At 44.7% G+C, this 26,049-nt stretch overlaps 2 long non-coding RNA genes across 2 annotated transcripts in view; one reads left to right on the top strand and one right to left on the bottom strand.

Annotated features, from left to right (window-relative positions):
- The window catches only part of LOC129146835 (uncharacterized), a 118,911-nt gene that overhangs the window by 76,917 nt on the left and 15,945 nt on the right, over positions 1–26,049 (bottom strand). The gene's annotated exons all lie outside the window — the stretch shown is intronic.
- LOC129146838 (uncharacterized) lies at positions 2,095–6,063 on the top strand. Its single transcript, XR_008554107.1, has 3 exons — positions 2,095–2,116; positions 5,314–5,490; positions 5,842–6,063. It is a non-coding gene; the product is annotated as an uncharacterized LOC129146838 (long non-coding RNA).

The following is a 26,049-nucleotide window of genomic DNA, read 5'->3' as shown; positions in this document are numbered from 1 at the left end:
TATGATGATGTCTGTGGGTAACCAGGCCCTGGACTTGGGGAGCATGTGGGTTCTTTATCATTACCCTTTCACAGAAATGCCCAGAAAGGCTCTGGAATGCTGCCCACCTGTCTCCTTCTGGGGGCACAAAATGGAAGTGGTTTATTGCCATTCCCAGGTACTTCTTCAAAGTGCTTCAAATAAGAAGAAAGCAGTCAGTCAGACAGAAGGTACACAATCCGGTGGTATTTATTTCTGGAAAGAGGTTGCCTCAGAACCTGACCACAGTTCTATCCAACTAGCAGTGCAGAACAAACATCAGGGCCCATGTCTTTTACTCACCCTCCTGCCTTCAGAGAAATCTGAAGACAGAAACCCCAATGGTGGGTCCCACCAGACTTCCCAAGAGGGTGCCTTGGAGTGCCTAGAGTTGCCTCAATCCCAGAAGGAAAACAATATGTATTTATCTCATTCAGCCCAAAATTGCATGCCTGGGTCAAAGGCTTGGTGCCAAGAAGCATAAAAACTGACGTATGCTGGAGGGTCCCCAACAATGAGCCAACACTGACATGGCACCACAAGCAACTACACAGTAACCCAGCCCTGTATAAAGCCCTGATCCAACCTAAAGCCAAATCCCACTTGCTCCTCACCCTGTGTGCTAACACTACCACCATTTCATGCCCAGCCCAGACCTCTTCCGACCCAACATCAACACTAAATAATATAACGAAAATGACTCCAACATACTTCAACTCCATAAATTCTATACCACCTCAGCCTGACTCTATCTCCACCTCCAACTTCATCCTAAGTCAAAGGACAGGTGGAAGGAATGATCCCTGGGGAGAGACTTGCCACTGCCCCACAATGTGATGACTGGCCAAAAGCTAAGTGCCATTTGTAGCTTGAAATGTGCTTTCAGGGCCTCCCTAGCACAAGGGGTCAGGACCCAGCACTATGAAGCGATCCACAGCTACTGCAGCATGAGTCCATCCCTAGCCAAGCCAGGGAGCTACCCACATGGTGCACTGCTCTCCTGACTCCTGACTCCCCCACTGCTCTCCTCAGCAGTGTATTTCAGTCAGTCCACCTGTTCTGCTCCCCGCTCTGTCTCTGGTGAATCCTCTCATCCCCCACACTTCTGGCCTGTTCCCCAGTTCTTGTATGCATAAATAAATAAATCTTTTAAAAAAAAATTTTGCCTTGAACAAAATTGTCCTTTGGGTTTAAAAATCTGACAGGAGACTGTCATCATTGTTGAAAGATTTAATAAGAAATCTATTTGGAAAGGACCAGATCTTGGAAGCCTCTAGCTGAGAAATGGAGCCTTTTTAATGATTTCCTCAGCAAACATCAGACTGGGATGAAAGTTCTTAAGAAACCCTTCTCCCCCCAATCCTGGGCTGCCAAGAGTCATCAGGAAATGGGATTATCTTCAATTTCTAGATAATGAATAGTTGCCAGTTTCTAAAAAAAAAAGAGAATTCAGGAAAATCCAAAGGGAAAAAGTGGATTTTTAAAAAGTGTGTAGCAGTGAAGGCTGGGTTGCAGAGTGAAGCCCCAAGGGAAGTCCCAGAGTAGGGCTCTATCCGGGAAGGTAGAGGTCATCTGGAAATGTGACTCCAGAATGGACTGTCAATCAAGGGGGGAAAGACAAATAACAATGGCTCAGATACAAGCCCCAGAGCAGGATGGCAGGAGCATGGATGGCAAGTCCAGGCAGGCCAATGGGGTGAGGGGTCTGCAGGAATCCCAGGGTCCAGATCCCAGCACTCCAAGCAAGTTTCATCCCCTTAAGCAGAGTTTGCATAGAAAAGCCAGATTTTTCTTTAAATAACTTCTTTTTCTGATTCAAAAATTTAAAGAAAATTCAGAAAGTATAAAAATTTTGTAAAAGTGAATTCAAATTAACTACAACCCCTTCACTTGAGTTACGGTCACTTCAAGGGGCAGGATGTTACTAGCACTTAGTTATTTCAAGAATTTATCCTTTTACCCTGCAGGTTCAGTTACTAACATCTAGGAGAACAAACTCCTGCCCTCTTGAAAAGAAACCAAGGCCACAGGTGATGCTGACAAATCCGATTCTATTCCCTGCACTGCTATGGGAGGCAGCTGTCCATTCAGAAAACAGGTACTGATCATCTCCTGTGTGCCAGGCAAAGCAGATGCCTTCCCTCCTCTGTGCCCTGGCACCTTTTGCAAAGGTGTCAATGGTCCCAGGTCACCTCCCACATCACTAACACACACTCAGATTTGGAAAGGAAAAGAGGGTTTGGGGCAGGGGGAAGTCGCTGGTCAGATTTGACTATCATCACCCATTCCACAAGCTGTGACGACATTGGGTGTTGCCCCCACACCTCCCAGGAGCACCCCTGCACAAGCAAGCCCTGTTTCCAGAGCACAGTGCCTGGCACTTATGGGAAAGGAAGCACAGATCCTGCCTGCCTTCCCCGCCCCCACCATAATACCAAAGCATTCAGTTTCCAGTTCATTCTGCAGGGCCAGCACGGGCAAGACCTTTTACTCTTTGCCCGCCATCCCCCCTCCCTTCCCTCACCATCAGGCTTCAAGCTTGTGGTCCACCTAGGGACCCATTAGCATTTTTAAGGTTCTTATTCCCATACACATCCTGTCCTGGGATTGTCTTCTTCCTTAAGGCATTAGCACCTTCCACATGCCTTTTATCACCCCAGCCCCGCCTGCCTGGGGTCAGCCCTCAATCCACAAGTGTCTGGGGAAGAGCTGGGAAGCTCAGTCACACTTCCCAGGCAAGTTTCACAGTCTATTCCTTTCTGTCAAAGGTACACCCTAAAGTCCTAAACTCCCTCCCACCTTTTCTTCCTCCCCCCTCAAGAGGTGTTCCCATAATCAGTAGGCATCAGTGGGCTCTAATCAACCCCCTGTTTTGACTATTTTAGCAGCAATAAAAGGGCCATAAAGAGAAAGTCAGTGGACCCTGGAGGAGCATGGATCTCCTTCGCTGTGATATAATGAAAAACACCAAGTGCTTCCTCGGAGCCCTAAGTGACAGCCCTAGCGGCCGAGCTATTGGAGAAAGCCTAATTATGCTATAAATTAAAGGGTTTTTTTTTTTTTACCCAACATTATGACCTTTAATAAGATTGTTTTTACAACCAGCTGTCAATAAATCATGCAGGAGCAGCAGTGAGAAGCATTCTCTGAGCACTTCTGTGAATTTCATTAGCTGCAGTTTATTTGGTTTTGGCGAGCTATGATGTTTTTTAAATCTCAAATTAAAGGCTCTGAACCATAAAAGCTAATTCAGAAAAGTTCCTGTTTCAGCCTCTGAAAACAAGCTTCCCTAATTGCAGAAATTAGCTGAGATGTGGCCAGGCCAGGAGGTCATTAGTTGGGAAGCAATGACAAGTGTCTGGGACTTCCTCAGACCTGGCAGCCAGGAACCCCATAGAACCTGAAGATGACAGCCCTGGCCAGAGACAGCTGGCCCTACAATGACCAGCCCTGGGAGGTCCTCGTCCTGAGGGCTGCTGACCTTAAGAGGGACAGTCCAGGTCACCAACTGGGGCAAGAAAGGGTTAGCCCTGCTGCACACAAGTGTACTTATGCCAATAGAATGGGAAGCCCACAAAGATGCTTAAGCCACTGCTCGGAACTTCTCCCCACCCCAGCTTTTGTTCAGTTCTTGCTCTCACTGGAATACTGAGTTTATCCACTGACATTATATCTTCCTGATATACATATAAGGAGAGATAAGAATGGGATATAAGAGGGCATATTTAGAGACACAAAGCAGAGACATGGCCAACTGAGGCAGGTGAAGACAGCATGAGTTCTGTTGCCCCATGGAGGGGTCAAGTCATACCCCCCCCCATATTATACTGTTATGTAAACAGCTGATAAATTTTAAAAAACAAAGAAGATGGCAGGAGAACCTGATACATGCTATGAGCAGCTAGCCCACTGGGACAGACTGGTGTCAGGATGCCTGGGTTTAGATTCAAGACTTGCCATTAGTTATGGAACCTTGGAAAAGCAGAGTGTACCATTAAGACTGTAAAACCAAACAGACCTTTTTCAAATAGAGACTTTGACATTCCATAGCTGAGTGACCTTACACAAGTTTCTTCCTATCTCCAGGCCTCACTCTCCTCATCTGTAAAATGGGGATGTTATTTATAGTCCCCACCCCCCCACACACACCCCCACCCCCCCACCCCACCCCCGCAGAGTGATGTTTGTACAGATGAGCGAGTAGAGGCAGGGAAATCTGTTAGCACAGTGCGGTGTCTATAAGCTCTCAAATACCAGCTGGTAATAATGATAGTAAGAGGAGGAGAGGTATTTCCTTCTCTAGGCCTCAATTTCATCATCTAAAAAGAGAGCAGGACTAAACAGTTTCTAAGGTCACTTGTGACACTGTTTGGAAGTGTTTCTGAGATGTAAACTCTCCTATTGAAACCCTTCAAAGGCTTCCATTGCCCACAGAATGAAGTCTAAGTGCCTTGGAAAGAGCTTGCATTGGTAAATAACACACACACACACAGATTCATTCCCCCCAGGTCCATCTCAGGCCAGTCACTGGTCCTCCATGCAACAGAATTTACATTCTCAGTGTCCTCTGCCTCTGGACCCTTGAGTGCAGTCTCCCCTCTGCCTGGAGACCCGTCCAAATACTCTTTCCCTAACTAATTCCTACTACTTCTGAGGTACCTAAAGTCACTTCCCCCAGGAAGCTTTCTAGTCCCTAATCCCTGGCCCTCCAGGCCCACAGGTGTTACTGCAATGCCTGGTACCTCTGCTCTCAGAGACCTCTTCACCCTACATTGTGGGCTTAACCAACCTATGGCCTCTGACAACATCGAAGCAAACACCTTGTCTGCTTTGGTCTCCCGGTATCTAACCCCCTACTTTGTAGACGGTAAGCTCTTGAAGTATTTATCAAAGGACTGTTAAATGGCATGGCATTCCAAGACGTATTACCTAGAAAAACCATATGCAACAATAGCTTAAATTATTTTATAAACAGATATTTGACTTGTAACAAGGAGTTGGGGGTTTTATTTTAATGAATTGATTTATTGAATGAAGTGACTATATTAGAGGATGGTCATAAAATAATGTCTTTCTAAGGTCTCATCATTGGACCGTCATCTTCTTTTTCTCAGAGAATGAAGAAGGAAAAGGGAACAAACAATGGGCCTAATAGGGTGAGGCTGGCTCAGAAAGATTGCCTCGAATAACCGAGAGAATGGGAGACAGGCTGGGGAGGGCCCCTTTCTCCCAACTCCTTTCTTCCATGCTGCCCCACCTGCCCAACATCCAGCTCTCAGGATTCTTTTCTCCTAGGACAGAAATTTCCCAATGAAAACCATCCGTGAAGTAGTGCATGGGAAATGAAATGGCAGCACCAGCCCGTCAGTGACTGTGAAGAAGCCATGGCGTCCGCCCTCACCTGGGCTTCCTTTGGCTTGCCTCATTAATCAGCTCCCCAGGTCATCCGGGTGTCTCGCCTCAGGCTCACAGGTCTGGTTTTTGTATAATACACATTTCCCCCAGCTTTTATTTCATCTGCTTTTTTCAAGCAGCCTTTCCATTATTTCTGAACATTTGAGTTAAAAAAATGTAAATTACAGACGCCTGTGGATTGACGTAATGTGAAAAGAAGGCGGCTGTTTCCCCTCCCTCCAAACAGAGAACATGGTTTTTAAAACTAATAAACCCCTTAAAGCACATGAAGCGCATTTCAGCCTTTTAAGTGGCTATTTTCAGAAGGGAAAGGGGAAAAGAAGAAACAAGGAAACATATTTTGGGTGATGTCCTGGCAGAGGGGGAATGGTCTCCGCCTGTGCAGATGGAGTCTGTGCCCTTCCGCAGGTCCAAGTTTGCAGCCCATGGAGAGCCTGGGAGGCGAAGGCAAATGGTGCAGATGAGCCTCGGAAGAGCTGGTAGGCAAGAAACATTGAACAGAGGCAAGAGATGGGAATTTTGTGGCAGGGGGATTTTGGCTGAAGGTGGGAGCAGAGGGTGAAAGGAATAGGAGGGCTCGGTTTAGACAACTGGACTAGGATAAGCCATGGAAGGGTACTGGGAGGAGCAAAGGGCTAGGGAGGCAGCCAGGAAGATAGTCGACATTGTCTCCCTTCTTTAGGTGGAAACTGAATGTGGAGGAGGTGATGGAGTTGGGGGTTATGGAGGGAAGGGAATCTAAAATAGCACAATGAGGAGCTCTAGGGACACGATGAAAGCCGCGTGTAAAGACTGATCTATCTCTCATGTGTACAAGACTCACCTGTGTTTGAACATCCAGAGGTGGGTCACAGTCAGCCTTAAACATAAAGTCAAGGTTCACTCACTCTTCTTCCCAGAGGACCCAATGCCTACCAGGCATTGGGTCCCATTCTGTCTACAACCCTAAATCAAATACCTGGCAGAGAAATACACAGAAGGCATCCGGCCATATTTATGGAATGAATGGATGAGCTGGCATGAATGGATAAATGAATTAAAGAAATGAACATCTTCCAAGCAACTGTCATTCTCCTAGAATGAAATAGGGTATCTCTTTTCCAAGAACACCAAGATGATACCCCACCGCAACAAGGATTGAAGATCCTTGTTATTTAGAAGCCTAGGAAGGCAACAGCCCACCCCAGTCCCAAGAGGTGGTGACATTTCTTCCGATTTCTGAGGTTGAAACAGGGCTTTGGAGTTTCAGAATTTGCCTCCTAGACTTGAGAGAGATTCCTAGCAAACCAGCCAGTGTTTCCCATCTGTTCCAGTTTGCTTTGAAAATAATTTCTCTCTTGCTTCTACCACCCAGTCCATCTGAGAGGTTTTAAAATATATGGAGCTTAGGCTTCCCTACCACATCAGTATCGAAGAACACCGCTGGGACCCTCAGAGGAAATGCTTGTACACCTCAGGGCCCTGGGATTCATGCTTCCTTCTGGGCTGAGAATACAGAGGGTGGATGCAGATGGAGAGCCATTGTGCAGAAGAACTTTCGAATCAGCCAATATGCCTGCCTCTGCTGACGTCAGGGAGATGTGGAGGGTTTGCCAGTCAAAAGGCAGAGGTGAGTGTCCCCTGCAATTTGGGCCAGCCATGGAAAATTATGTTTTATTATTGTCATTCTACTCCCTTACAATTTAGGGAGCAGAGAGTAAGTCTCACAGAGCTGAGAAACTTGAGCTTAAACTTGCCAAGCCAAAAGTAAAATCACTTTTTTCAAAAACAACTGCTTATCAACTTTATTCACCTCCTATTTAGATGTGAAAAATGCTCCAGAGGGAAGTTTTGTGAGCAAAAGCCAAGATTTACTGTGTATTTCCCACAAACAGGGCTCACCGGTTTATTCTGTGAGATGTGAAACCCAGAGGACCCACGCAGCAGGCCTTTTGGGCAAAAAGGAGTCTAAGCCAGATTTAAAAATCCACGTCAGGACTTTTTAACTGCTGGGGTAGGTTGGAGAACTGTCAATGGGCAGGAAAATAGCACATCTGGAATGTGGCTCTGTCCCGGTGTTGGCTGGTATAACTCAACATGTATGTCAGATCTTTTTTTTTTTTTTTTAATAGCCAAGATTTATCTGGCTTCTATTCATTTTTCTAAGTCCAGGATGAATATGTTAAGCTCTGTTCATTTACATTTGTGTAAATGAAAAGCAATATTTCACTGCTAGCAGATATCTCACTTGCCTTAAACGTAAAAATGGCAAAAGCAAGCACTATGATCCAAGACACCGATGACCCAACTCACTGAGAAGATACAAAAAGAGAAAGACCTTGTGATTTTCTTCACTACAGCTATATCCCCTTTGTGCCTTTATAAAATCTGGTTCTGGAAAAGTCGGCGCCAAAATGCTCAAACTGAAAGTAGACTTTTGGATTAATTTAGTCAGTCATGTTTCGACCGTGGTAACAAGAGGCTATTATAGGCATTTTTTGCAGCAAGCAAATTGGTTTGTAAAATTGATATAGCCTTTTTAACTCCAGAAGGGATTTGGGAGGAAAGTGAGTGGACCCTTCTGGAGACAGGAATCTCTTGCTTTTTTGGATGGGGTCTAACATCAGTTTTGACCATAAGGGGATGTCTTTTTCCTGGAAGTCCATACTTGGCATTTGTTCTGAAGTTAAAAGCAAGAGCAATGTAATAAATGTTTGGTAACAACCCCCCACATACTTAGATTTATTGGCTAGTTAAATCTTTAATGGTTAAAGTTAAAAACCTTTTATTTCAGTGGTCTGGGGATTTGCACAGCTGGAAGGTTGCATTTTAATATATTCAAATTAGAATGGGAAAGCCAAAGTGACCAAGACGTGGACTTTTTTCTTGGATAGTCCCAAGCTAGTGGTGAGCAGACAACAGGCCTTGCCCTGGGGTGTCCCACCTCACCCCAAGCCCAAGGAGGGGGGGGAAGGGAACAAGCTGCAAGGGCCGATTTGAGTAGCTCCTTTCTGCTTCCACTCACCTGTTCTTGTTCTCCACACAAGTAGCTGAGAAACCAAGGAGCACTTATACTCTGTTCTGCCACCCACGTGACCCAACTTGGCAGGGGCACACCCTGCTAGTTTCACCCTTCTGTAAATTCCCTTATGTGGTGACCTGAATTGGCAGGATAGTGTGCAATGGCAGTGACAGTGGGACTGGGGTAACTAAGATGATGGGGTTGATGATGTGATAAAGAGAGAGAGAGAATGGAAAACTAGAAGGCACAATGAAAGTATGGAATTTGCAATGAGCTGTGGGAGTGAGCAATATGAAAATGGATGTGGCTGGTGATATCTAACCAAATGCTTCCTCTGTGCCAGGTAATTTCATAGTGCTCTGCATATTTGACTGTGGTAACAAGAGGCTACTATAGGCTTTTTCAGTCTGGTACTATTGATATCTTACTCTCCTTTTACAGATAAGGAAACCGGGGTACAAGGAGATTAAGCAACTTGCCCAAAGTCATGTGACTAGAAAGAGATGGATCCAGGATTCCAATCCTGATAATTGGACTCAAGAGCTTACTGTCTTAATGGGGCCTCAAAGTGTTGAGGATGGGAAATCCAGAGTCACTGGTAAAGCAGAACCAACAAGAACATCTCCGCACTTCCAGAAAACATGAAAATGAGGAAGTTCTCATACTCCTGCACATCACACAGATGTACCATCACTTCAGCCCCAGCAGCCCCTTATGCACCTTAACATGGAGAAACACTTTCTGATACAGATACATATGCACTCATCTATTCACATCAGAAGCATACACATCATGGTACTGATGCTTTCACACAGATGTACCAACATTCAGGCTCATATCTCCTGGGACCACACATGCATGCACGCACACACACACACACATACACACACACACTTGGGCACACCAAAGGGTATATGAGATGCAGTTCTCTCTCGATGATCCTTTGGGTATCAGCAATGCCATTATTTCTCCAATGTTGACTGACTGCTGTCTGTCCTGCTAACAGCGATCCACTTGGCCAAGGATGGATCCTGAGGCTAAAGGATAGAGCACAAGCCTCAGATTTGCCAGGAATATAAGATGACCCAAAGGCCTTCAGGACAAAGTAGAGATTAATAGGATCATCCATTTTCCATCCCCCATTCTCTGAGCTCTCACCTTGAAAATAGGCAACATAGTCTTTGCTAGTGACCTTTGCCAGGTCAAGGTTAAAGAGTAAACCTGGATCGTTGGTCGCCAATAGTTATCTCAGCATCCAGAAAGAAGACTGCAGCACAGGGGCTGCAGCGTTCTTTTTAAGGAAACTTGATTGCCGGGTCCCAAGGAGAGGAGACTTGATGGAAAATACCAGGCTCCCAGTGAATTTTCTAGTTCTGAAACGCTAATATTTCTCATATGGAGGCTCACAGACGTTCACAGGGTTTTCAATTTCAAGGCCATTTTGGTTTTTTATGGGGTTTGATGTTCTCTGCACAAACATAGGTTTAATAATTGACAGAGTGCCAAGCTGCCCGCTTTGGCACTTACAGACCTGTCTTGCAGGACAGGGAGGCCACTCAGCTCAGATGGCCCACTGAGGCATGACAGTGTACTCCCTGGCACAGAGACCTTGCCAATTGCAGGAAGTTGAGAAATAAAAGAAATGTTTCAAATAAAAAGATGTCAATTTAACAGCCAGGGACCTGGAAACAGATGTTCCTTGCATGGCCCAAGAGCCGCCCACCCGCCCGCCCATCCGTCCTCCGGGTTTTCAAAGTCACTTCTTGTCAGGTGCCCTGGTTAAGAGGGAGAATTAATGAGCTGTGCTCCTTTTTACAGCTGCCGTCTGATGTGGGAGCAGCGTGCAGAGCGCTCCGTGGACAGGCCAGCCCGGCCCCCAGCCCTTCCTCCAGCAGCTCAGCCTGGATCAAAGCGGAGAGCAGCTCAGCTTTTATAGCAAAATGATTAAAACCACGTGGGGCTTGTTTCCTCACACGTGACCTCCCAACAAAGGGCAGAGCGGGGGAGCAGGGAAAGGTGAACCCCAGGGTCTCCGGGCCCATGGAAGAGTAGTACCCAAGATGCAGACACGGAAAATGAGCACATATGGGTGCACACAGATAATGTCTTTGCCCCTGTAGTTGAAACTTAGTCCCAGCATGAGCAGCCAGAGGGCCCAATTAGCCAGGTTAGCTAGGGCCACATGGCACCACGGATAGACAGATGATGAGGGGAGAGGGGGTGGGGAGAGAGAGAGTTCCTAGTTATTCAATTACTCCTTATCCTTATAGAAAGCACAACTGGATTGTACTAACAAATTAAGTCTCAAGTGGCTCTGCTCAATCTGGACAATAATTTCTCATCCGTTTATAGTCCACCATGCTTAGAGACCACAGCTCCTTGTGGTCTCACTTCTAATGGTTCTTGATTCCTTTTCCCAGGTATTCATGTCACCCAGGGAAGACTGGGTTTAGCAACTTGTTTCTATTGACTAGAATGAGGCAGAAGTGATGAGATGGCACACCCAGGATGATATTATTAAAAGATTATGCCTTCCTCCTCCGGCACGCTTGCTCAGAAGGAAGCCAGCTGCCATGTTGTGAGCTAAACTACGAGAGGATGACATGAGACTTCTGACAGACTTCTGGTCAGCAGCCTGTGAGAAACTGAACTTCGCCAAAAGCAACAAGTGAGTTTAGACACAGACTCTCCATGGTCAAGACAACTGCAATCCCAAAGGTCACCTTAACTGTTGCTACCTGAGAGACCTAAGCTGTGTCCAAAGTCCTGGACCAGAGAAATTGTGAGATAATATATGTTTTATTTAATATATATTATACATGTAGCAATTATTAGTTGCTAAGTTTTGGGGTCATTTTTTAGGCAACCATAGATACATACACACCGACCTCACCTGAAAATCACAGGTCCTTCCACTTTTTCTCCTTCCCTGAGATAACCTGTGTGGCAAAGTGAAATTTATAGCAATCTTTAATCAGGGCTTATACCTTTAGCCCCACTGCTGCCTTTACCTCTGTGAGCTCTGCCCAGCTACCCTGACCTCGTTTCTGTGGCTTGAACATACCAGTAGGTACCCACCTTAAGACCTTTCCTCTTCCCCGGAGCTTGTTCTCCCTCCTCCTTGAAGTCTTGCTCAAATATTACCTTCCCAGCATAGTTTTTTCCCCTGACCTTTACTGAGGTTGGGAAAAAGAAAATCTCTTCCATCCCACCCCTCGTGTTCCTTTCCCCCTTCCTGCTTGGTTTTTGTCATAGCCTCTGTGCTCATGTAGCATCCTACATATCTTATTAATTTTGTTTCTTCTCCACCCAGAGCAGAAGTTAAGGATCTGGAGGATTTTTGTCTGTTTTGTTCACTGCTCTAATCCTCACTGTCTAGAATCTTGCCTGGCATATTGTAGGCATTCAACAATTGTTCACTGAATAAATTAATGAATGGAGTTACACACTGTCCACTTTCTAAAAACCTATCTTATATACCAAATATATACCGTCATTAATCCTCACACCAACTCTACAAGACTGAGAGTATTGCCCATAATTTTATAGAATTTAAAACCTGAGACTAAGGGATGCTTTGTCTTTGAGAATTTAAAACCGGGGACTAAGGGATACACAGAAGTTCTGGGATTTGAGTCTCCTACATTCTTTTCTCTACACTTTTCACATTGCATGGGGGTCACTCTTTATAGTTAACAAAGTACTTTCCAAAGCAATGACTTCACCTAATCCTATGAAAGAAGAATTATAATCATTATCTCCATTTTGACAGAGATGGAAATCAAAACTCAGAGAGGCAAAGGCATTTTTTGCTCAGCTAGCAAGGAGTAGAGCCAGAATGTTTTTGGCATTACCCAAATGTTGACTAGGCAGTTCCCAGGTGCCAGACACCATGAATAATAGAGTCCCTCCTCAAGTCCTCTGGCTCCCCACTTTCCCAGTCCTATTGGCCGCTGCCACATGCTGAGTTCGGGGTGAATGTAAATGTCAAGTTGTATCAGTCAGATATGACCAGAAAGGGCCTGACCTGAAGGGAGATGAATAATAAAGCTGAGATATTTGGGAAGGGGGACCAGAAGAGATTGCAGAGAAGGGGATTTTTAAAGTTGGGACCAGAAGATGCATTAAGCAAGAGAAGTTTGGCTATCAGACCTTTTAAAAATCCACTTATATCCTCACTCCCATCCCTCCACAGGCAATTATCATAATGTATTTGACATGTATGCATCTTTTGGTTGTTTGTACTTTGCAAAAAAACTTATCTTTTATGCATAAGTATTTTTAATTTCTGCAAATGATATTATGTTGTATATCTTCTTCTCTTTGATCTGTGCATGTTACTGAATGGACAATCCCTGTTTTCCAACTGTTACATGATGCTTGCTGGTACATAGCTACCACATCTAACCCATCCATTCATTTCCCCCAGGAGTGACAGCCAGCTGCTCCCACCAGACTGCAATGCTGTGCTGCACACCCCACCACGTCCTAGCTGGTCTGTGTGAGTGGGACCAGGGGCACATGGGACACAGTCTTCATTCAGTAACGCCTGCTTGCTGTCCTGATACACTCCCATATTCTTACACCCTCAGATCCCTGCAAGCACTTGGTGTTATCCAGCTTTCTAATTTCTGCCAGCCCAACAGTTGTAAAATGATATCTCATTATTTCTTTAATTTGAATCTCTCTGATTAGTTAATGAGTTGCAGAAACTCTTCATATGTTTGTTGGTTTTGGGGATTCTATTGGGTGATTTGATCAGATTTAAAGTGGAAGAGGGAAGATTAATTCACTCAACTATGTTCCAGGAAAATGGGGAAGGTTGGCAGGTCACAGGCACAGGAATCAGGGATGCTGAAGCAATACTTTCAAGTGGAAAAAGCTTCATGGTGAACAGTTTGGGCCTAAACTATGGGGTTTTACTTGAAAGGCATCTTTTTATTTCCCCCCAAATACAGGACATAACATGGAAAACAGGGTGACTCAGAAGGGGAGAATGGATTCAGCCAGGAACATAGAAACTGTCTTTAATCTGTCAAAGTATATTTCCTAGAAACTTAAATAAATACTTGGTATTCCTTTAAGAGGAAGCATTTCTATCCCCTAAAAAACAAAATTAAGAGAGTGGAGAGGCAGTCCACAGGCAATGCAGGAAAAGATATTCGCAAAATATAGAGATGTCAAAGGACTCAGATCCAGAATATATAAAGAATTCTGCAAATCCACTTTTTTAATCCATTTTAAAAAATGCATAAAAGACTTCAATAAGAACTTCACAAAAGAGGATATACAAATGGCCAATAACAATGAAAATGCACTCCAGCTTCCTTAGAGATCAGAAATACAAACTGAAACATCAGTGAAATACCACTACACACCCACCAGAATGATTTAAATAAAAAAGACAGAAAATATCGAATGCTGGCTGGAAGGTAAACTGGCACATCCTCTTTTGAAACCTATTCATCAATATCTTCTAAAGTCACTCTTTCGGATGCAGGCCCATATTTTGATCCAACGATTCTATCCTAGGTCTATATCCAACAGAAACTCACTCACCAAAATACAAGAGTTATGTTCATAGCATCACTACTCAAAATATACAAAAACTGAAAACTACACAAAGACCCACCAAAAAGAGAACGGAAAAATAATCACGGTGTGTTTGCGTAATGAAATATTTTTTACAGCAACAAAAAGGAAAGAACTACTACTTCATGCAACAATATAGATGAATCTCACAAATATATTGTTGAGTGGAAAGTAGCCAGATGCAAAAAAGTACACGTTTTACTTATTTATATACATTTGCATAACTACAAAAACAGGTAGAACTAATGCATAGTAAAATCAAGACAGTTACCCTTGAGCAGACACTAACTGGAAGTGTATCAGGGAGGAGACTCTGGAGTGGGAGAAATGTTCTGTTTCTTGATCAGGGTGCTGTTTTTATGAAAGTGTTCACTTTCTGAAATTTCATCAAGCTATCTTTGATTTGTATGCTGGTCTGCATATGTGTTATACTTCAATAAAAAGTTCAAAAAATATTTCATGGGTAAATATTGCTTTACCCTAGCCCCACACCAACAAATCAGGAGTAGGGGAGACCCCAGGGAGGGGGACTAGCAACAGGTGTCAGATCATAATGCAGAAAGAACAGATGTTCATCCTGCCTTGCTCTGTGAGTGGAGCATGAGCGGGTACACAGCCAGTACATGCCTTGTGAGATTTCGAGAGCAAGACAGGAGTATCTTAAAAGTGGATGAGGAGGGCCTCCCCAGTGGCCTAGGGGTTAAGTCTCAGTGCTGTCACCACTGCGGCTGAATTTGATCCTGGCCAGGGAGGTGACCCACATGACACAGCAGACCTTTCCTGACTTGCCCGCTGCTCGCCTCAACAGTGTATTTCTGTCAATCTGCCTGTTCTGCTCCCCACTCTGTCTCTATTGAGTCCTCTTGCCTCTCCACACCTCTGCCCCGCACCCTGGTTCTTCTACACAAAAATAAACAAATCTTTAAAAAAAAAAAAAAAGTGGGTAGAGAGTTATCACAAACCAAGCACTGTTATGTATTTTAACTCACTCATGGCCCTTTGCAGTTGAATGAACTGAGATCCCTAAAAGCAAAATGACTTTTCTGAGGCCACGCTGCTAGTAAATCCCAGAACTAGATCTAATCCCCAGGTCAGCCTAGTTAGAGGATCTTTCTCTCATGCTGCATTGTCAGATCTATCTGAGCTGGGGTAATAGGGGAGCATCCCTGGGGGAGGCACAAATTACAACAGATGTTAAAGGATGCAGACAAGTCATGAGGGCAGATGATGGAAGAAGCCGGAGCCTCTGCCATGGCCAGGAGACGCCAGGCCCAGGAGCTCACTAGTCCAGGGAGCTCAGCTTCCTGCAGAGGAGCTGTCAGGGGTGTTCTTGGAGGACTGGCAAAAAGAATGATGAGTGGAGTTCAGACAGCTTTCCTTGTCCTCCCTCCCTTGTCCCTTCCACAAAGCCCTAGGAGTCTCTCCTCCCAACAGCTCTCTGTGCCCTCAGATTTATTTTGCTTTCTTTCGCTAAATCAAACTTTATCAGACAGTTTTACTGTCAGCCGTTAAACTAAAATGTGTTTGTGCAACAGTAAACACCTTGTTACTACAGGGAAGGATTACATAAACAACAGAGGAGACGAGGCCTGACTCACTGTACCCAGGAGCCTTGTGGCCCTCAGTGTGGATGAAGGAGGGCAAATAGGAGGGCACTTCAGGGGCATCCCAGAGCCTGAGGGTGAGGGGAACAGCCCGCATTCCAGCCTGAGACATCTGCTCTCACCAGAATGTAATGGCTGGCAAACTCCTCTAATCAGAGGCTCCACATACTCCAGAGATCTCAGAAGGGTACAAGAGACCCTGGTCAAGGTCACGGGGGAGGTGGCAGCTGGAGAGGAAAGGGGAAAGCTAGGCAGGGACTGGGAATGGGGTTGTTTGAATTCAAATCTGGAGAAATAGAACAAGCTGGGCATTAAATAGGTATGGAAAAAAGAGGAAGGCTGGAAGGAATACAAAGAGGAGAAGGGTAGGGTCAGGATGAGGAGAGGAAAAGGAAGAATGTGGCAGAGGGCCTGACTGTCTGCTTGGGTCTGAACTGCTGGCCACGGGGTGGATTGCTCAGAACCCATTTGAGCACAGGTTTGAGGGGCATGGAGATTTTTACTAGTCTGGGATAGGTGGAACACAGAGACATTGGGGTGTCTGGCCAGAGACAAAGTTCAGGGGGCACAGTAGGCCAGCTAGGGTGCCTCCTCCATGGCCCTGCCCACTATCTGCACAACTCAAGGCACACATCCCAGGCTCTCATCAGGGCTACGCACTGAGCTAGAGAACTGTGGGATAGAGACTCTCCAGAAGCACTAGAAAGACAGGATCTAAGGAAATCCCAAGTACTAGACAGAACACTTAGTGACAGGTGAAGAGAAGATGAACAAATGGGTTATAAGTTTGCTCCCACTGGGAACTAGGCCCTGTGCTAGGAGTTTCCATACCACAAACCCTATTTTCTTTTTAGGCTCACTCCTACACTTTGGAATTGAAATTATTATCCCCATACAGCATACTGCGTATTCACATTAATTATCTAATTGTTCCTACACTGTTACTACTACTAACAATTAACATTGTACTGAACACTTAGTAAGTGGCAGGCACTTTGGCTATATTTTTTAACTTAATCCTTACCTCCAGTTTACGAGGCAGGTATTTTCATTATTCTCTTTTATAAATGGGGAAACCAAAACTCAGAGAAGTTAAGTTACTTGACTGAGGTCACATTGCTGGTAAATAGCCAAATCAGAATGGATCCAGATCTCTTAACACAGAAACCTGTGCTCTTCTTTATCTGAGTCCGCCCTAGAGGGAGGGCCTGGAGGGAAGGGTAAGGACATTGGGAGAGGAGGGGAACGGAAAAGGTGGTGAAAATACACAAGGATTTCCTTGGGATGTAGGACATATGGAAGCCTGCTGAAGGTCAGAGAGAGTAGTCATCAACCCCACTTATGACCCAAAGGAGTAGGGGGCTCCTGAGCTGGCCTGGCCCAAACTCCATCTCAGAGACTAGGACGTGCCCTCCAGAGCCCTGGAAGCCACCAGCCATTTCAGGTTGAAAGTCTGTAGGGCACCAGCTCCAGTTTCCTGAAGTCTTGTCCTGAGGTATTCATATATTTATACCCTAGAAGTGATTTCTCTTTCTTTCTCCCAAAGTCCAGATCCCAAGCATCCCCTCATCCCTGCCACTGGCCTCCCAAGCTATGCCCCAGGTATTTCATCTTCATCCCATTACTCCTATGGCCCTACCTTCTACCACACACTGACCCTATCAGCCAGGTCATAGCCCTGGAGCCTGAGCCACATAAGAGATCTAACCCCTGAGGTTAATGTGACCTCAGAGACTTAGATCACTGGGGCTGCAAGTTCCCAGGCACCAGAGCCTTTCTGCTCAAATACTGAGCACACACAACCCACTGATTTCATTGGCAATCCTGTTCCTTTAGAGGAGACCAGGGATTCCAGCCAGCTTGGATCCTAGGCCCCCTCCTGTGTCTGGGGTCACAAACAGAATCACAAGGTAGAATTCGAGGGGATAGGTCCAGGTCTCATATTCAGAAGAGACTATGCTAAGCTTAATGTTCTGTTGTCATTATCTTAAAATATTTTTATTTTGCACTGAGTCCTGCAAATTCTATAGCTCACCCTGCCCAACAGCACTGGTATTCCTATGGCCCGGACCCTGCCTACTCCAGAGGTAGGGAGTCTTGTACATGTAGGCACTGCACACTCTTAGCCCAGAAGGCCAATCAGGGCTGGCCCAGGGCAGGGCACAGTTAGATTGCCCTGTGGATCCCTGGCATCTGGGACTCTCGCACAGTGGGAAGGGAGGAAAGAGGTTGTAGTGTAGGGAGGAAGGTGGAAGGGAGATGGGCTTCCAAAAACTGTAGCCAGGAGACCCCGAAAATTATACAATCTGAAGTCCAGAAAATCATCCCTTCAGAGTCCGGCAGGCACAAAGTCTGAGGCAGCATATCAAAATAATTAGGCATGTGGGCCCAGGGTTGATGGCCAGGGTTCAAATCCTGCTGTGCCAGTAAGTATGATCTTGCTACATATAAGCTCAGTTTTCTGGTTTGTAAAATTAAACAAATACCTACTGTGCAGAGTAAAAAATTAGAGATGATGTAAGTAAGGAACAATGTCTCAAATGCCTACCCCTTTGTCAGGTATTGTGCTAGACACGTATCCTTAGGGAGATGTCATTTAATTCTCAGTGTCAGTCTGTGAAGGCTTAGAGAGCTGATTGTGCCCAAGATGGCAGAGCAGTGAGAAGCAGACCCAGTCCTGAGGAATTCCAAGCCTTCCCCTCTCCATCAGGAGTGCAATGCTGAGCTAGGGATATATGTGCAAGCTTAGTCACACACATTTGTCAGTGAGAGAAGGATTCCAGGAGTAAATGAGATCAAGGAGGTTCTTCCACGAACTATCATTTAAAGTCTTTCTTTTGGGGGAAAAATGCCTCCTCTAAAAGGAAAAGTATAATTAGAGACCATTCATGCTGTCTCCATAGAGCCCGCCCAAGACTCTTTCCCATCATTGGCCACCTGATCTGAGACAGAATTGAAGAGAGGTCACCATCATATGTGAAGCAAAGGATACTGGGAGGCCTGACAGCGGCCCAGGCTTTCCCATAATCCCATTGCACCTACAGGGTTGTCTGTTGTTTTTTTTCCCCAAATTTTATGAAAGTATAATTGACATAGTGAATGTGCAAAAATTGTTAAGTATACACCTTACAGGTTGCTGACCCACAGGCACAGCAGACTTCTCCTATCTCGCCTGCTGGTCCCCTCAGCAGTGTATTTCAGTCAGTCTGCCTGTTCTGTTCCCCGCTCTGTCTCTGGTGAATCCTCTCATCCCTCCCCCCACACCTCTGGCCTATACCCCAGTTCTTGTAAGCATAATTAAATAAATCTTTAAAAAATCTTTGTAAAAAGTAAGACTATGTTTCATTACTGCCAGCTCTTTTTAAACAAAGGTGATAAAGATTTCTCCTCTCTGAAGTTCAAACATCACAATTAATCTGTGTGATATTTTCACCTTCAGTAGGAGTTTTAGAAAAATAATACCTCAAGAGGTCACTTGGAACAAAAGACAGGTTAATTCTATAGGCATCCCATTGAATTTTCTCTTAGAAATAATCAGTTTCACATGGGTAAATTATTTTATATATAAAAAGCAATGTGACAAGGCCTTCCTCGGGCCCAAAGGTTACATCTCAGCATTATCATCACTATGGCCTGAGTTGGATCCCTGGCCAGGGAACTAAACCACACATGGTTCAGCAGACCTCTCCTGTCTCACCCACTGCTCCCCTCAGCAGTGAATTTCAGCCAGTCTGCCTGTTCTGCTCCCCACCCTGTCTCTAGTGACTCTTCCCACCTCCCACACTTCTGGCCTACACCCCAGTTATTCTACACAAAAATAAATAATTATTTGAAAAATAAATATATAAATAAATAAAAAGCAACATGGCAAAGCAACATAACAACAAAAAAAAACTGTAATATGTTCCTCATTCAGAAGACAGATTGGAAAAACCCTTTTAGCTGGCAAATGCTTGTCATTATTTTCTAAAAATATGGAAGACACAAATGGGACTCCAACAGCTGAAATAATTTTCCTAACTTACAGTGTAGTCTTGAGGAGAATCAGTGGCACATAAATTAGTCATGAATCTCTTGCCATGAATTTCTCACCTGCCATCAATGAAGTATTTATATAACTGAAAATGCCTAAGAATCCATTTGGCCCCAAAGTATCACTGAAATCTTAAAGGTTACTCCTGATTTTTCCTTTTACTTCCTACTAGGGACTGACATATTTTAATTGCTAAAAAGATACTTCACATCACTGAAAACACCATCAATTTTTTCAAGGAGTCACTTGGAGCGACTTATGGAGTTCTTGCAGGGAAGAAAAAAAGATGGTGGGTGTTACTACTTCCACCACAGACTGTGTAACCTATGCCTAAGTCTCTTCACTTCTCTGAGCTCAATTTTCCCATCAGTAAAATGGGAACAATAATGATCATCCCCCAGAGGCTGATGTGGATTAAATTAGTCAAATACATGTGACAAGTCCTTTAAACCAGAGGCTGGCCCAGAATACATGTTCACTCTATGACAAGTATGGAAAGTAGTAGTAGAGGGAAGATGAGGTGGTTCCCTTTCTAAAGCAATATTTTAATTAAAAATTAACAAATATCATTATACTTGTTATCTGCCAATAAGGGTACTCAATTCCAGAGAATACTACAAATCCTTTCAGATAAAAACACCAAGTTAATATAATTATTTCTGCTTCGGTAGCTTCATTTTCTAAACACCCCACTATTCACTCAACAAATAAATATGTTTTGAACTTCCCAAATGGTCCTTGCACTCAATCTCATGCTATTTTGTATAGAAAGATAGCAAACAAGAAAATAAGTAATAAATATCATAAATTGTGGTAGGTTCTATGAAGACAATCAAGGTTCAACAAGAGATGATGATGGAATGATTGCTAAGAGGATCTCAACAGGTAACATAAAGATGAAATAAGAAGGTTGGGCAGAGCCAGCCAAGCAAAGAGTGAAGGGAAGATGCCCCCAACATAGATGGACTCGCATTTGTGAGAGAACCAAAGAAGGCAAGTGTGGCCTGAACACAGAGGTGTAGTAGTGGAGATGAGACCGGAGTATGGTGAGGGCTCACATTACACAAGGCTGTAAGTTAGAGAAGTGTGGGGTTCGCTTATCTGTGGCTGTGGGCCAATTTCTACATTTTTAATAGAAAAAAAAATCCAATAGATTGTAAATGTCTTCAAATTAGTTTATTAGGCAAAAAATATATTTTCCCTCATTATTTAAATCAATGTGGTCTTTCAATTATAAGTTCAGTCTTCTGAAAGCTTGCCATTGAGATTCCTGAGCCACTTAATTTTCACTATTTAATTAAAAATAATATCCAAGATGTTACCCTTTGGGAAAACTGGGTAAAGGTAGAAGAGCCCATATATATTTTTCTGCAACTTCTTATGAACCTATAATTATTTCAAAAGTTGAAAGTTTAAAAATAATGACATTGAGATAGTACATGCCCTGGAAATTTGGTTTGTTCAAGTTTGTCTTCAGGTTATCTGGGTGCATAGATGACATTTTGAATACATTCATGCTGGAAACCTCTGTTCCTCACAAGTCTGTTAGCATTCCAGAGGACGATATAGAAATACAGCCTTTAAAAAATGACTGCAAATTACAGACATTTGCAGTCATTCAAGACTTAAAGTTTGTGAAACATCTACTTTCCTTTCATTTAAAGGCCTTTGTGGGGGTGGGGGGAATCCTTTTGGAAACTTTTCTCCCAAAAGTGATTACACTGAAAGGCCTGGACTTGCTCTACATTCTGTGGGCACGTTTAGGTCAATTTACATCTGGGAGTAGGTTTTTTTTTTTTTTTTTTCCATGACTACGTTTAAAACACAAGTACAGATTTGTGTTAACAAATGTACATTTTAAGCAATTTAGTCTGAGTTTGCAATCAACAGGAAAAAAATTCTAAGTATTGAAATTTTGCTAAAAGTTATCACAAATAGAGTCATCTTTTTGTTTGGGGGTCACTAACAGGCTACTTTCCAGAGACCCCTCAGAGTCCCTCAGGTGATGACTCCACTTCAGTCTTGCAGTAAAAAATGATCTCAAGTGCAATCCATGTGTTAGGCATTGGAATAGCTGATGGGGCAGCAACTAGGTTGGGAAATCATAGTCCAGTGTTGGCTTGTGCCTTTCAAGACAGAAATTGGATGTTCTTCTGTCTCTCAGCAATACATTTAGATGAGCAAAATTCACAGAAGCAACTATGGAAACAGGGCTTTCAATTTATTAAATGAACATGGGATTGACCCCTCACTTCCTCACAAGGCACCAGAACACTTAACTCCTCAGGCAAAGCCATCAACTGGGTTCGCAAGTGCAAGTTCTTAAGAGTTGTGGGTCTGAGGGCCTGACTGTCCAGGTTCAAATCCTAGTTCTTACTTACTATCTCTGTGATATTAAGCAAATTAATTAATTTCTCTGTGTCTTAATTCTATCATCTGTAATATCTGGATAATGATAGTAACTTGTATCATTGGTTATCATGAAGATTAAATAAGGTAATAGATGTAAAGGGCATAGAAGAATGTTCTCTAATATTGTCCTCTAATTAGAAAGTGTTCTCGATGATGATGATGATGATGTCAAAATATTCTCTAGAAAGTTGCGTAGTGAGACCAGAATCAGAAGAAAGGGCAGTTGAGGAGATAGTAACTCTTAACTCAGAATACATCAGTGAAATATCCCTCATTCCCTGAAACAAAATGCCCTCCAGTCACCCCGCTACTCAGACTCTACACACCCTATTTTTCCTCCCTCTAGACCAGGTCGGAGAAACTTGACACATCTTGCTTCTCCAAAACCCTTTTCCCATGTGAACCGCTTTTTGACTGTTCATCCTTTATTTCCCTTCTATTTGAAGTGCAGTAAGGTTGTTCTTTCCAGAGTTCTAGCAGACATTATATCTCCACCCCACCCCCACCCAGCTAATTCAATTAGAACCACTCTTTAAGTCCCCAGCCCGGGTGCCCAAGGTCAGAGCCTATGTGCAGAAATCACATTACCTTCCTATGAATCACAGCCCACCATTTCATATTGGTGTCAGCAAGATTTAAATATTTTGATAAAAACTACATATGCATTTTACGGTTGTATAGTTCCTGCTTTTTGCTGTTGCTAGCATAATTAAGTTTAGCACACATAATTTCATTTCAGATTCCATTATTTTATTTGCCTCTCACAATGAAGAGGTATTCTCCATTGTGGCTATATAGCTACACACACACACACACACTCACTCACATACACACATCAGGTTCTTTTTATTTATTTATCTATTTATTTTAGAACTCTTGGGTTTTTTTGTTTGTTTATTTATTTATTTATACAAGCACTGGGTACAGTCAGAAGCGCGGGAGGGTGAGAGAATTCACCAGAGCCAGAGCGGGGAGCAGAGCAGGCAGAAGACTGAAGTACACTGCTGAGGGGAGCAGCAGGCACCAGGAGAGGTCTGCACGCCATGCGGGACCCTCCTCCGGTGGCGTGGCCGTGGCCCGGGAGCAGCTGGGGATTGAACCAGCAATGCAGAGGCTGCAGGAAGCTTTGGCAACCTAGCTCAACCGCTTCGCCAGCCACCTGGGAGGTCCGCATCAGGTTCTTTTTAAAGTGACAACAGCTTACAAATGCATGGTGCAGATACAAGTATTGCCCAGTCTCACAAATAAGGTGTCCAGTGTCTTGCCCAAAGTTTCCCTGCTGCTGAGTGGTGGGGTGAGTGTTGCAGTCCAGGAAGTGAGACGCCAGAGACCAGAGGTTTAATCTCTACTTCTGAGTCAACTGAGCAGTAATAACTTCAAGGGGACCCAAGGTCTACATGGTAACAAGAGGAGGGCAAGTAAAAAAGAAAGGAAGTCAGACAGTCTGAGGGAGCCAAAAGCAAGGCCTATGCATGGAGGGAGAGAATTTGTCAGCAGGATTAACAGAGGTGCAGGGCCTCAGAACCCCCAAGACTGTCAGATGCTGAGAGACTCTGATAAAGCTCTACCCAGAGCAGAGGAAAAGGGACCGCGTGTCCTCTGAGCGAATTTGGGGAGGGCAGCTGAACTTGAAACTGGATTGATTGTGCAGGGCTCTGGAAATCAAGAGGTCCTGAGGGAGACATATCTCCTGAATTGGCCACAAATGAAGGGGGCTGCCTCACTTGGGCACTGCCCTTGGGAGGATCAGGAAGGCAGCCCACCCACCAGGGCTGCATACATACACAGCTCCAGGGACATCACTCATGCTGGGCGCAAGAAGGAGATTTTTTCCACAGGGTCAGCAGGCCTGAAAGGACATGTGTTCAGTGCCAGTGTCCACAGGACTTTCTCCATCCCACAGAGTTCTCTTCTCCACCCCACTCTCATCCTACATGTCCCACCCCCAATAAAACTCTCCTTCCACTGGATTTTTCCACCACCTGAAGAGCAAAATTTTACTCAGAAGAGACTGGGACACAGAGTGCTGGGTAAAGGGAGAAAATATACAAAAGGGGTGAACCCAAGAAAGGTGAGGGGGTCCAACTGAGTTCAGGAAGGGCCTCAGATTCTGGAACCTCTAGAGAAACTTGACACCAAGGCCAGGTCCAGAGCCAGGGCGGGGGAGGGAGTAAACCATCTTCCCGGAGCAGGAAGTGAGGGAAAGAGGGGGAGAGTGAGCTGGGGAAGCGCTATGTTTTCTTTGGCCTCTGCCAGCCCAGGGAGGGAGAGGGAGAGAGGCCTGAGGGAGGAGGATGGGGCTGGTGGAAAGATCCGGCTTTTATGTCTCTCCCTCCCCCACAAGGTGAAGGTTGAAGGAAGGTGGGGAAGTCAGAGAGCACCCAGGCCAGCCCAAGGTTTCTCTTGCCTGCTCCCTAGGAGATATTCAGGGGGACAAGGGCCACACAGACCTGGAATCAGAGGCCAGCAGGGTGAGCATGTGCATGTGATAGGCACTGAGGGGGCTGGATGTGGCAGGGACTGAGCATTCAGTGTCAAAATGTTAAGACTAGCCCCAAAGCCGAATTGGACACTTGGGGCCATCACAATGAGTTCCCTACATTCTCTTGAGTTCTAACCTAGAGGTCTCTTCAGAAGGCCTTGACCTTGTGTACTACTCTCCACCAAGCAGAGCCAGGCAAAGCAATTTTGGGGAAGTCTAGGGGCTTAGGCAGGCAGGGCACCCTTCAGAAAGCCAGACTTGCAAAACCCAGTGTGTCTCCTGAGTATAATTTGGGCTGTAGACAGTTGCTATCATTCTATTCCTAGCAGAAGTCTTCCTTAAAACAACTCCATCCACAGCCCTGCTTCTCTCCAGACTTCCATCCCCAAATATCATCCTAATCCCCAACTCAGTCCCAAAGCCCATCCCTCACAGAACCCCAAACCACTGTCAACACAAACACCATTCAAAATCACTGAATTGGGCCTCCCTGGTGGCACAAGAGGTTAAGACACCACCTATGAAGCTTTCCACAGCCACTGCAGCAGGAGTTCGATCCCCAGCCCGGGAGGTGACCCACATGGCGCAGCAGATCTCTCCTGACTCGCCCACTGCTCCCCTTAGCAGTGTATTTCAGTTGATCTGCCTGTTCTGTTCCCCACTCTCTCTCTGGTGAATCCCCTCACCCTTCACACCTCTGGTCTGTACCCCAGTTCTTGTATGCATAAATAAATCTTAAAAAAAAAATCACTGAATTGTACCCTGATCCTAGTCTAAAATCCAATATAGCCTCAACTTGACTCTCACCCTGATCTTATAAATCATGAGCCTGACACACACATAGGAGTCTGTTTTGGGGTGGGCATTAACAAACAATAAGAGTTAACATGCGCTAAGCATTAATAAAGTATTAGGCACTGTTACAGGCTTTTTTCTGTTTCTCGCTGTACTTAATTAATTCCAACCCTATGAGTTAGGCATTGCTATTATTATCATTTCACAGATGTAAGATGCAAAATGCAAGGCTGAAAAAGACCAGACTAGTTACTCTGGTCAAGTGCTAGCAGCCCTAGGTGTGATGGGAATCACTATTTCCATTAAAGTATCTTATAGGACGAGTATGGCCTAAAATAGGATGGCTTCTATCTGCATGGGGAGCATTATGGCTGCCCTAGATGCCAAACCAAGGCCTGTCAGATGAGATCCAGATGGGGTCTCTGCTCAGATATTGAGAGTTGGCTCTGAGGTCCCAAAGCCAAGAAACATGCTGCAGAGTGGCCAAGAATCACAGTTTAGGTGGGAAGGGTCTGCTCCAGGACAATAACCCTGGACTCAGTTAACACCCAGTTCTGCAGAACCACTGAGGACACTTTACCACAGTCCCCCACCCCCATCACCACTTCAGGGGTCCTCTTCCTGATCAGCCAACTCTAACTTGGGCTCAGCTTATATTCTGATTCATCCTGGGGAACATGCCAGACAAAATGTCATT

The sequence above is a fragment of the Talpa occidentalis genome, unplaced genomic scaffold (genome assembly GCF_014898055.3).
Source record: "Talpa occidentalis isolate TD23 unplaced genomic scaffold, MPIMG_talOcc4v2.1 talOcc4.5, whole genome shotgun sequence".
Classification (NCBI taxonomy): domain Eukaryota; kingdom Metazoa; phylum Chordata; class Mammalia; order Eulipotyphla; family Talpidae; genus Talpa; species Talpa occidentalis.
This window is presented reverse-complemented; position numbering and strand designations above follow the sequence as displayed.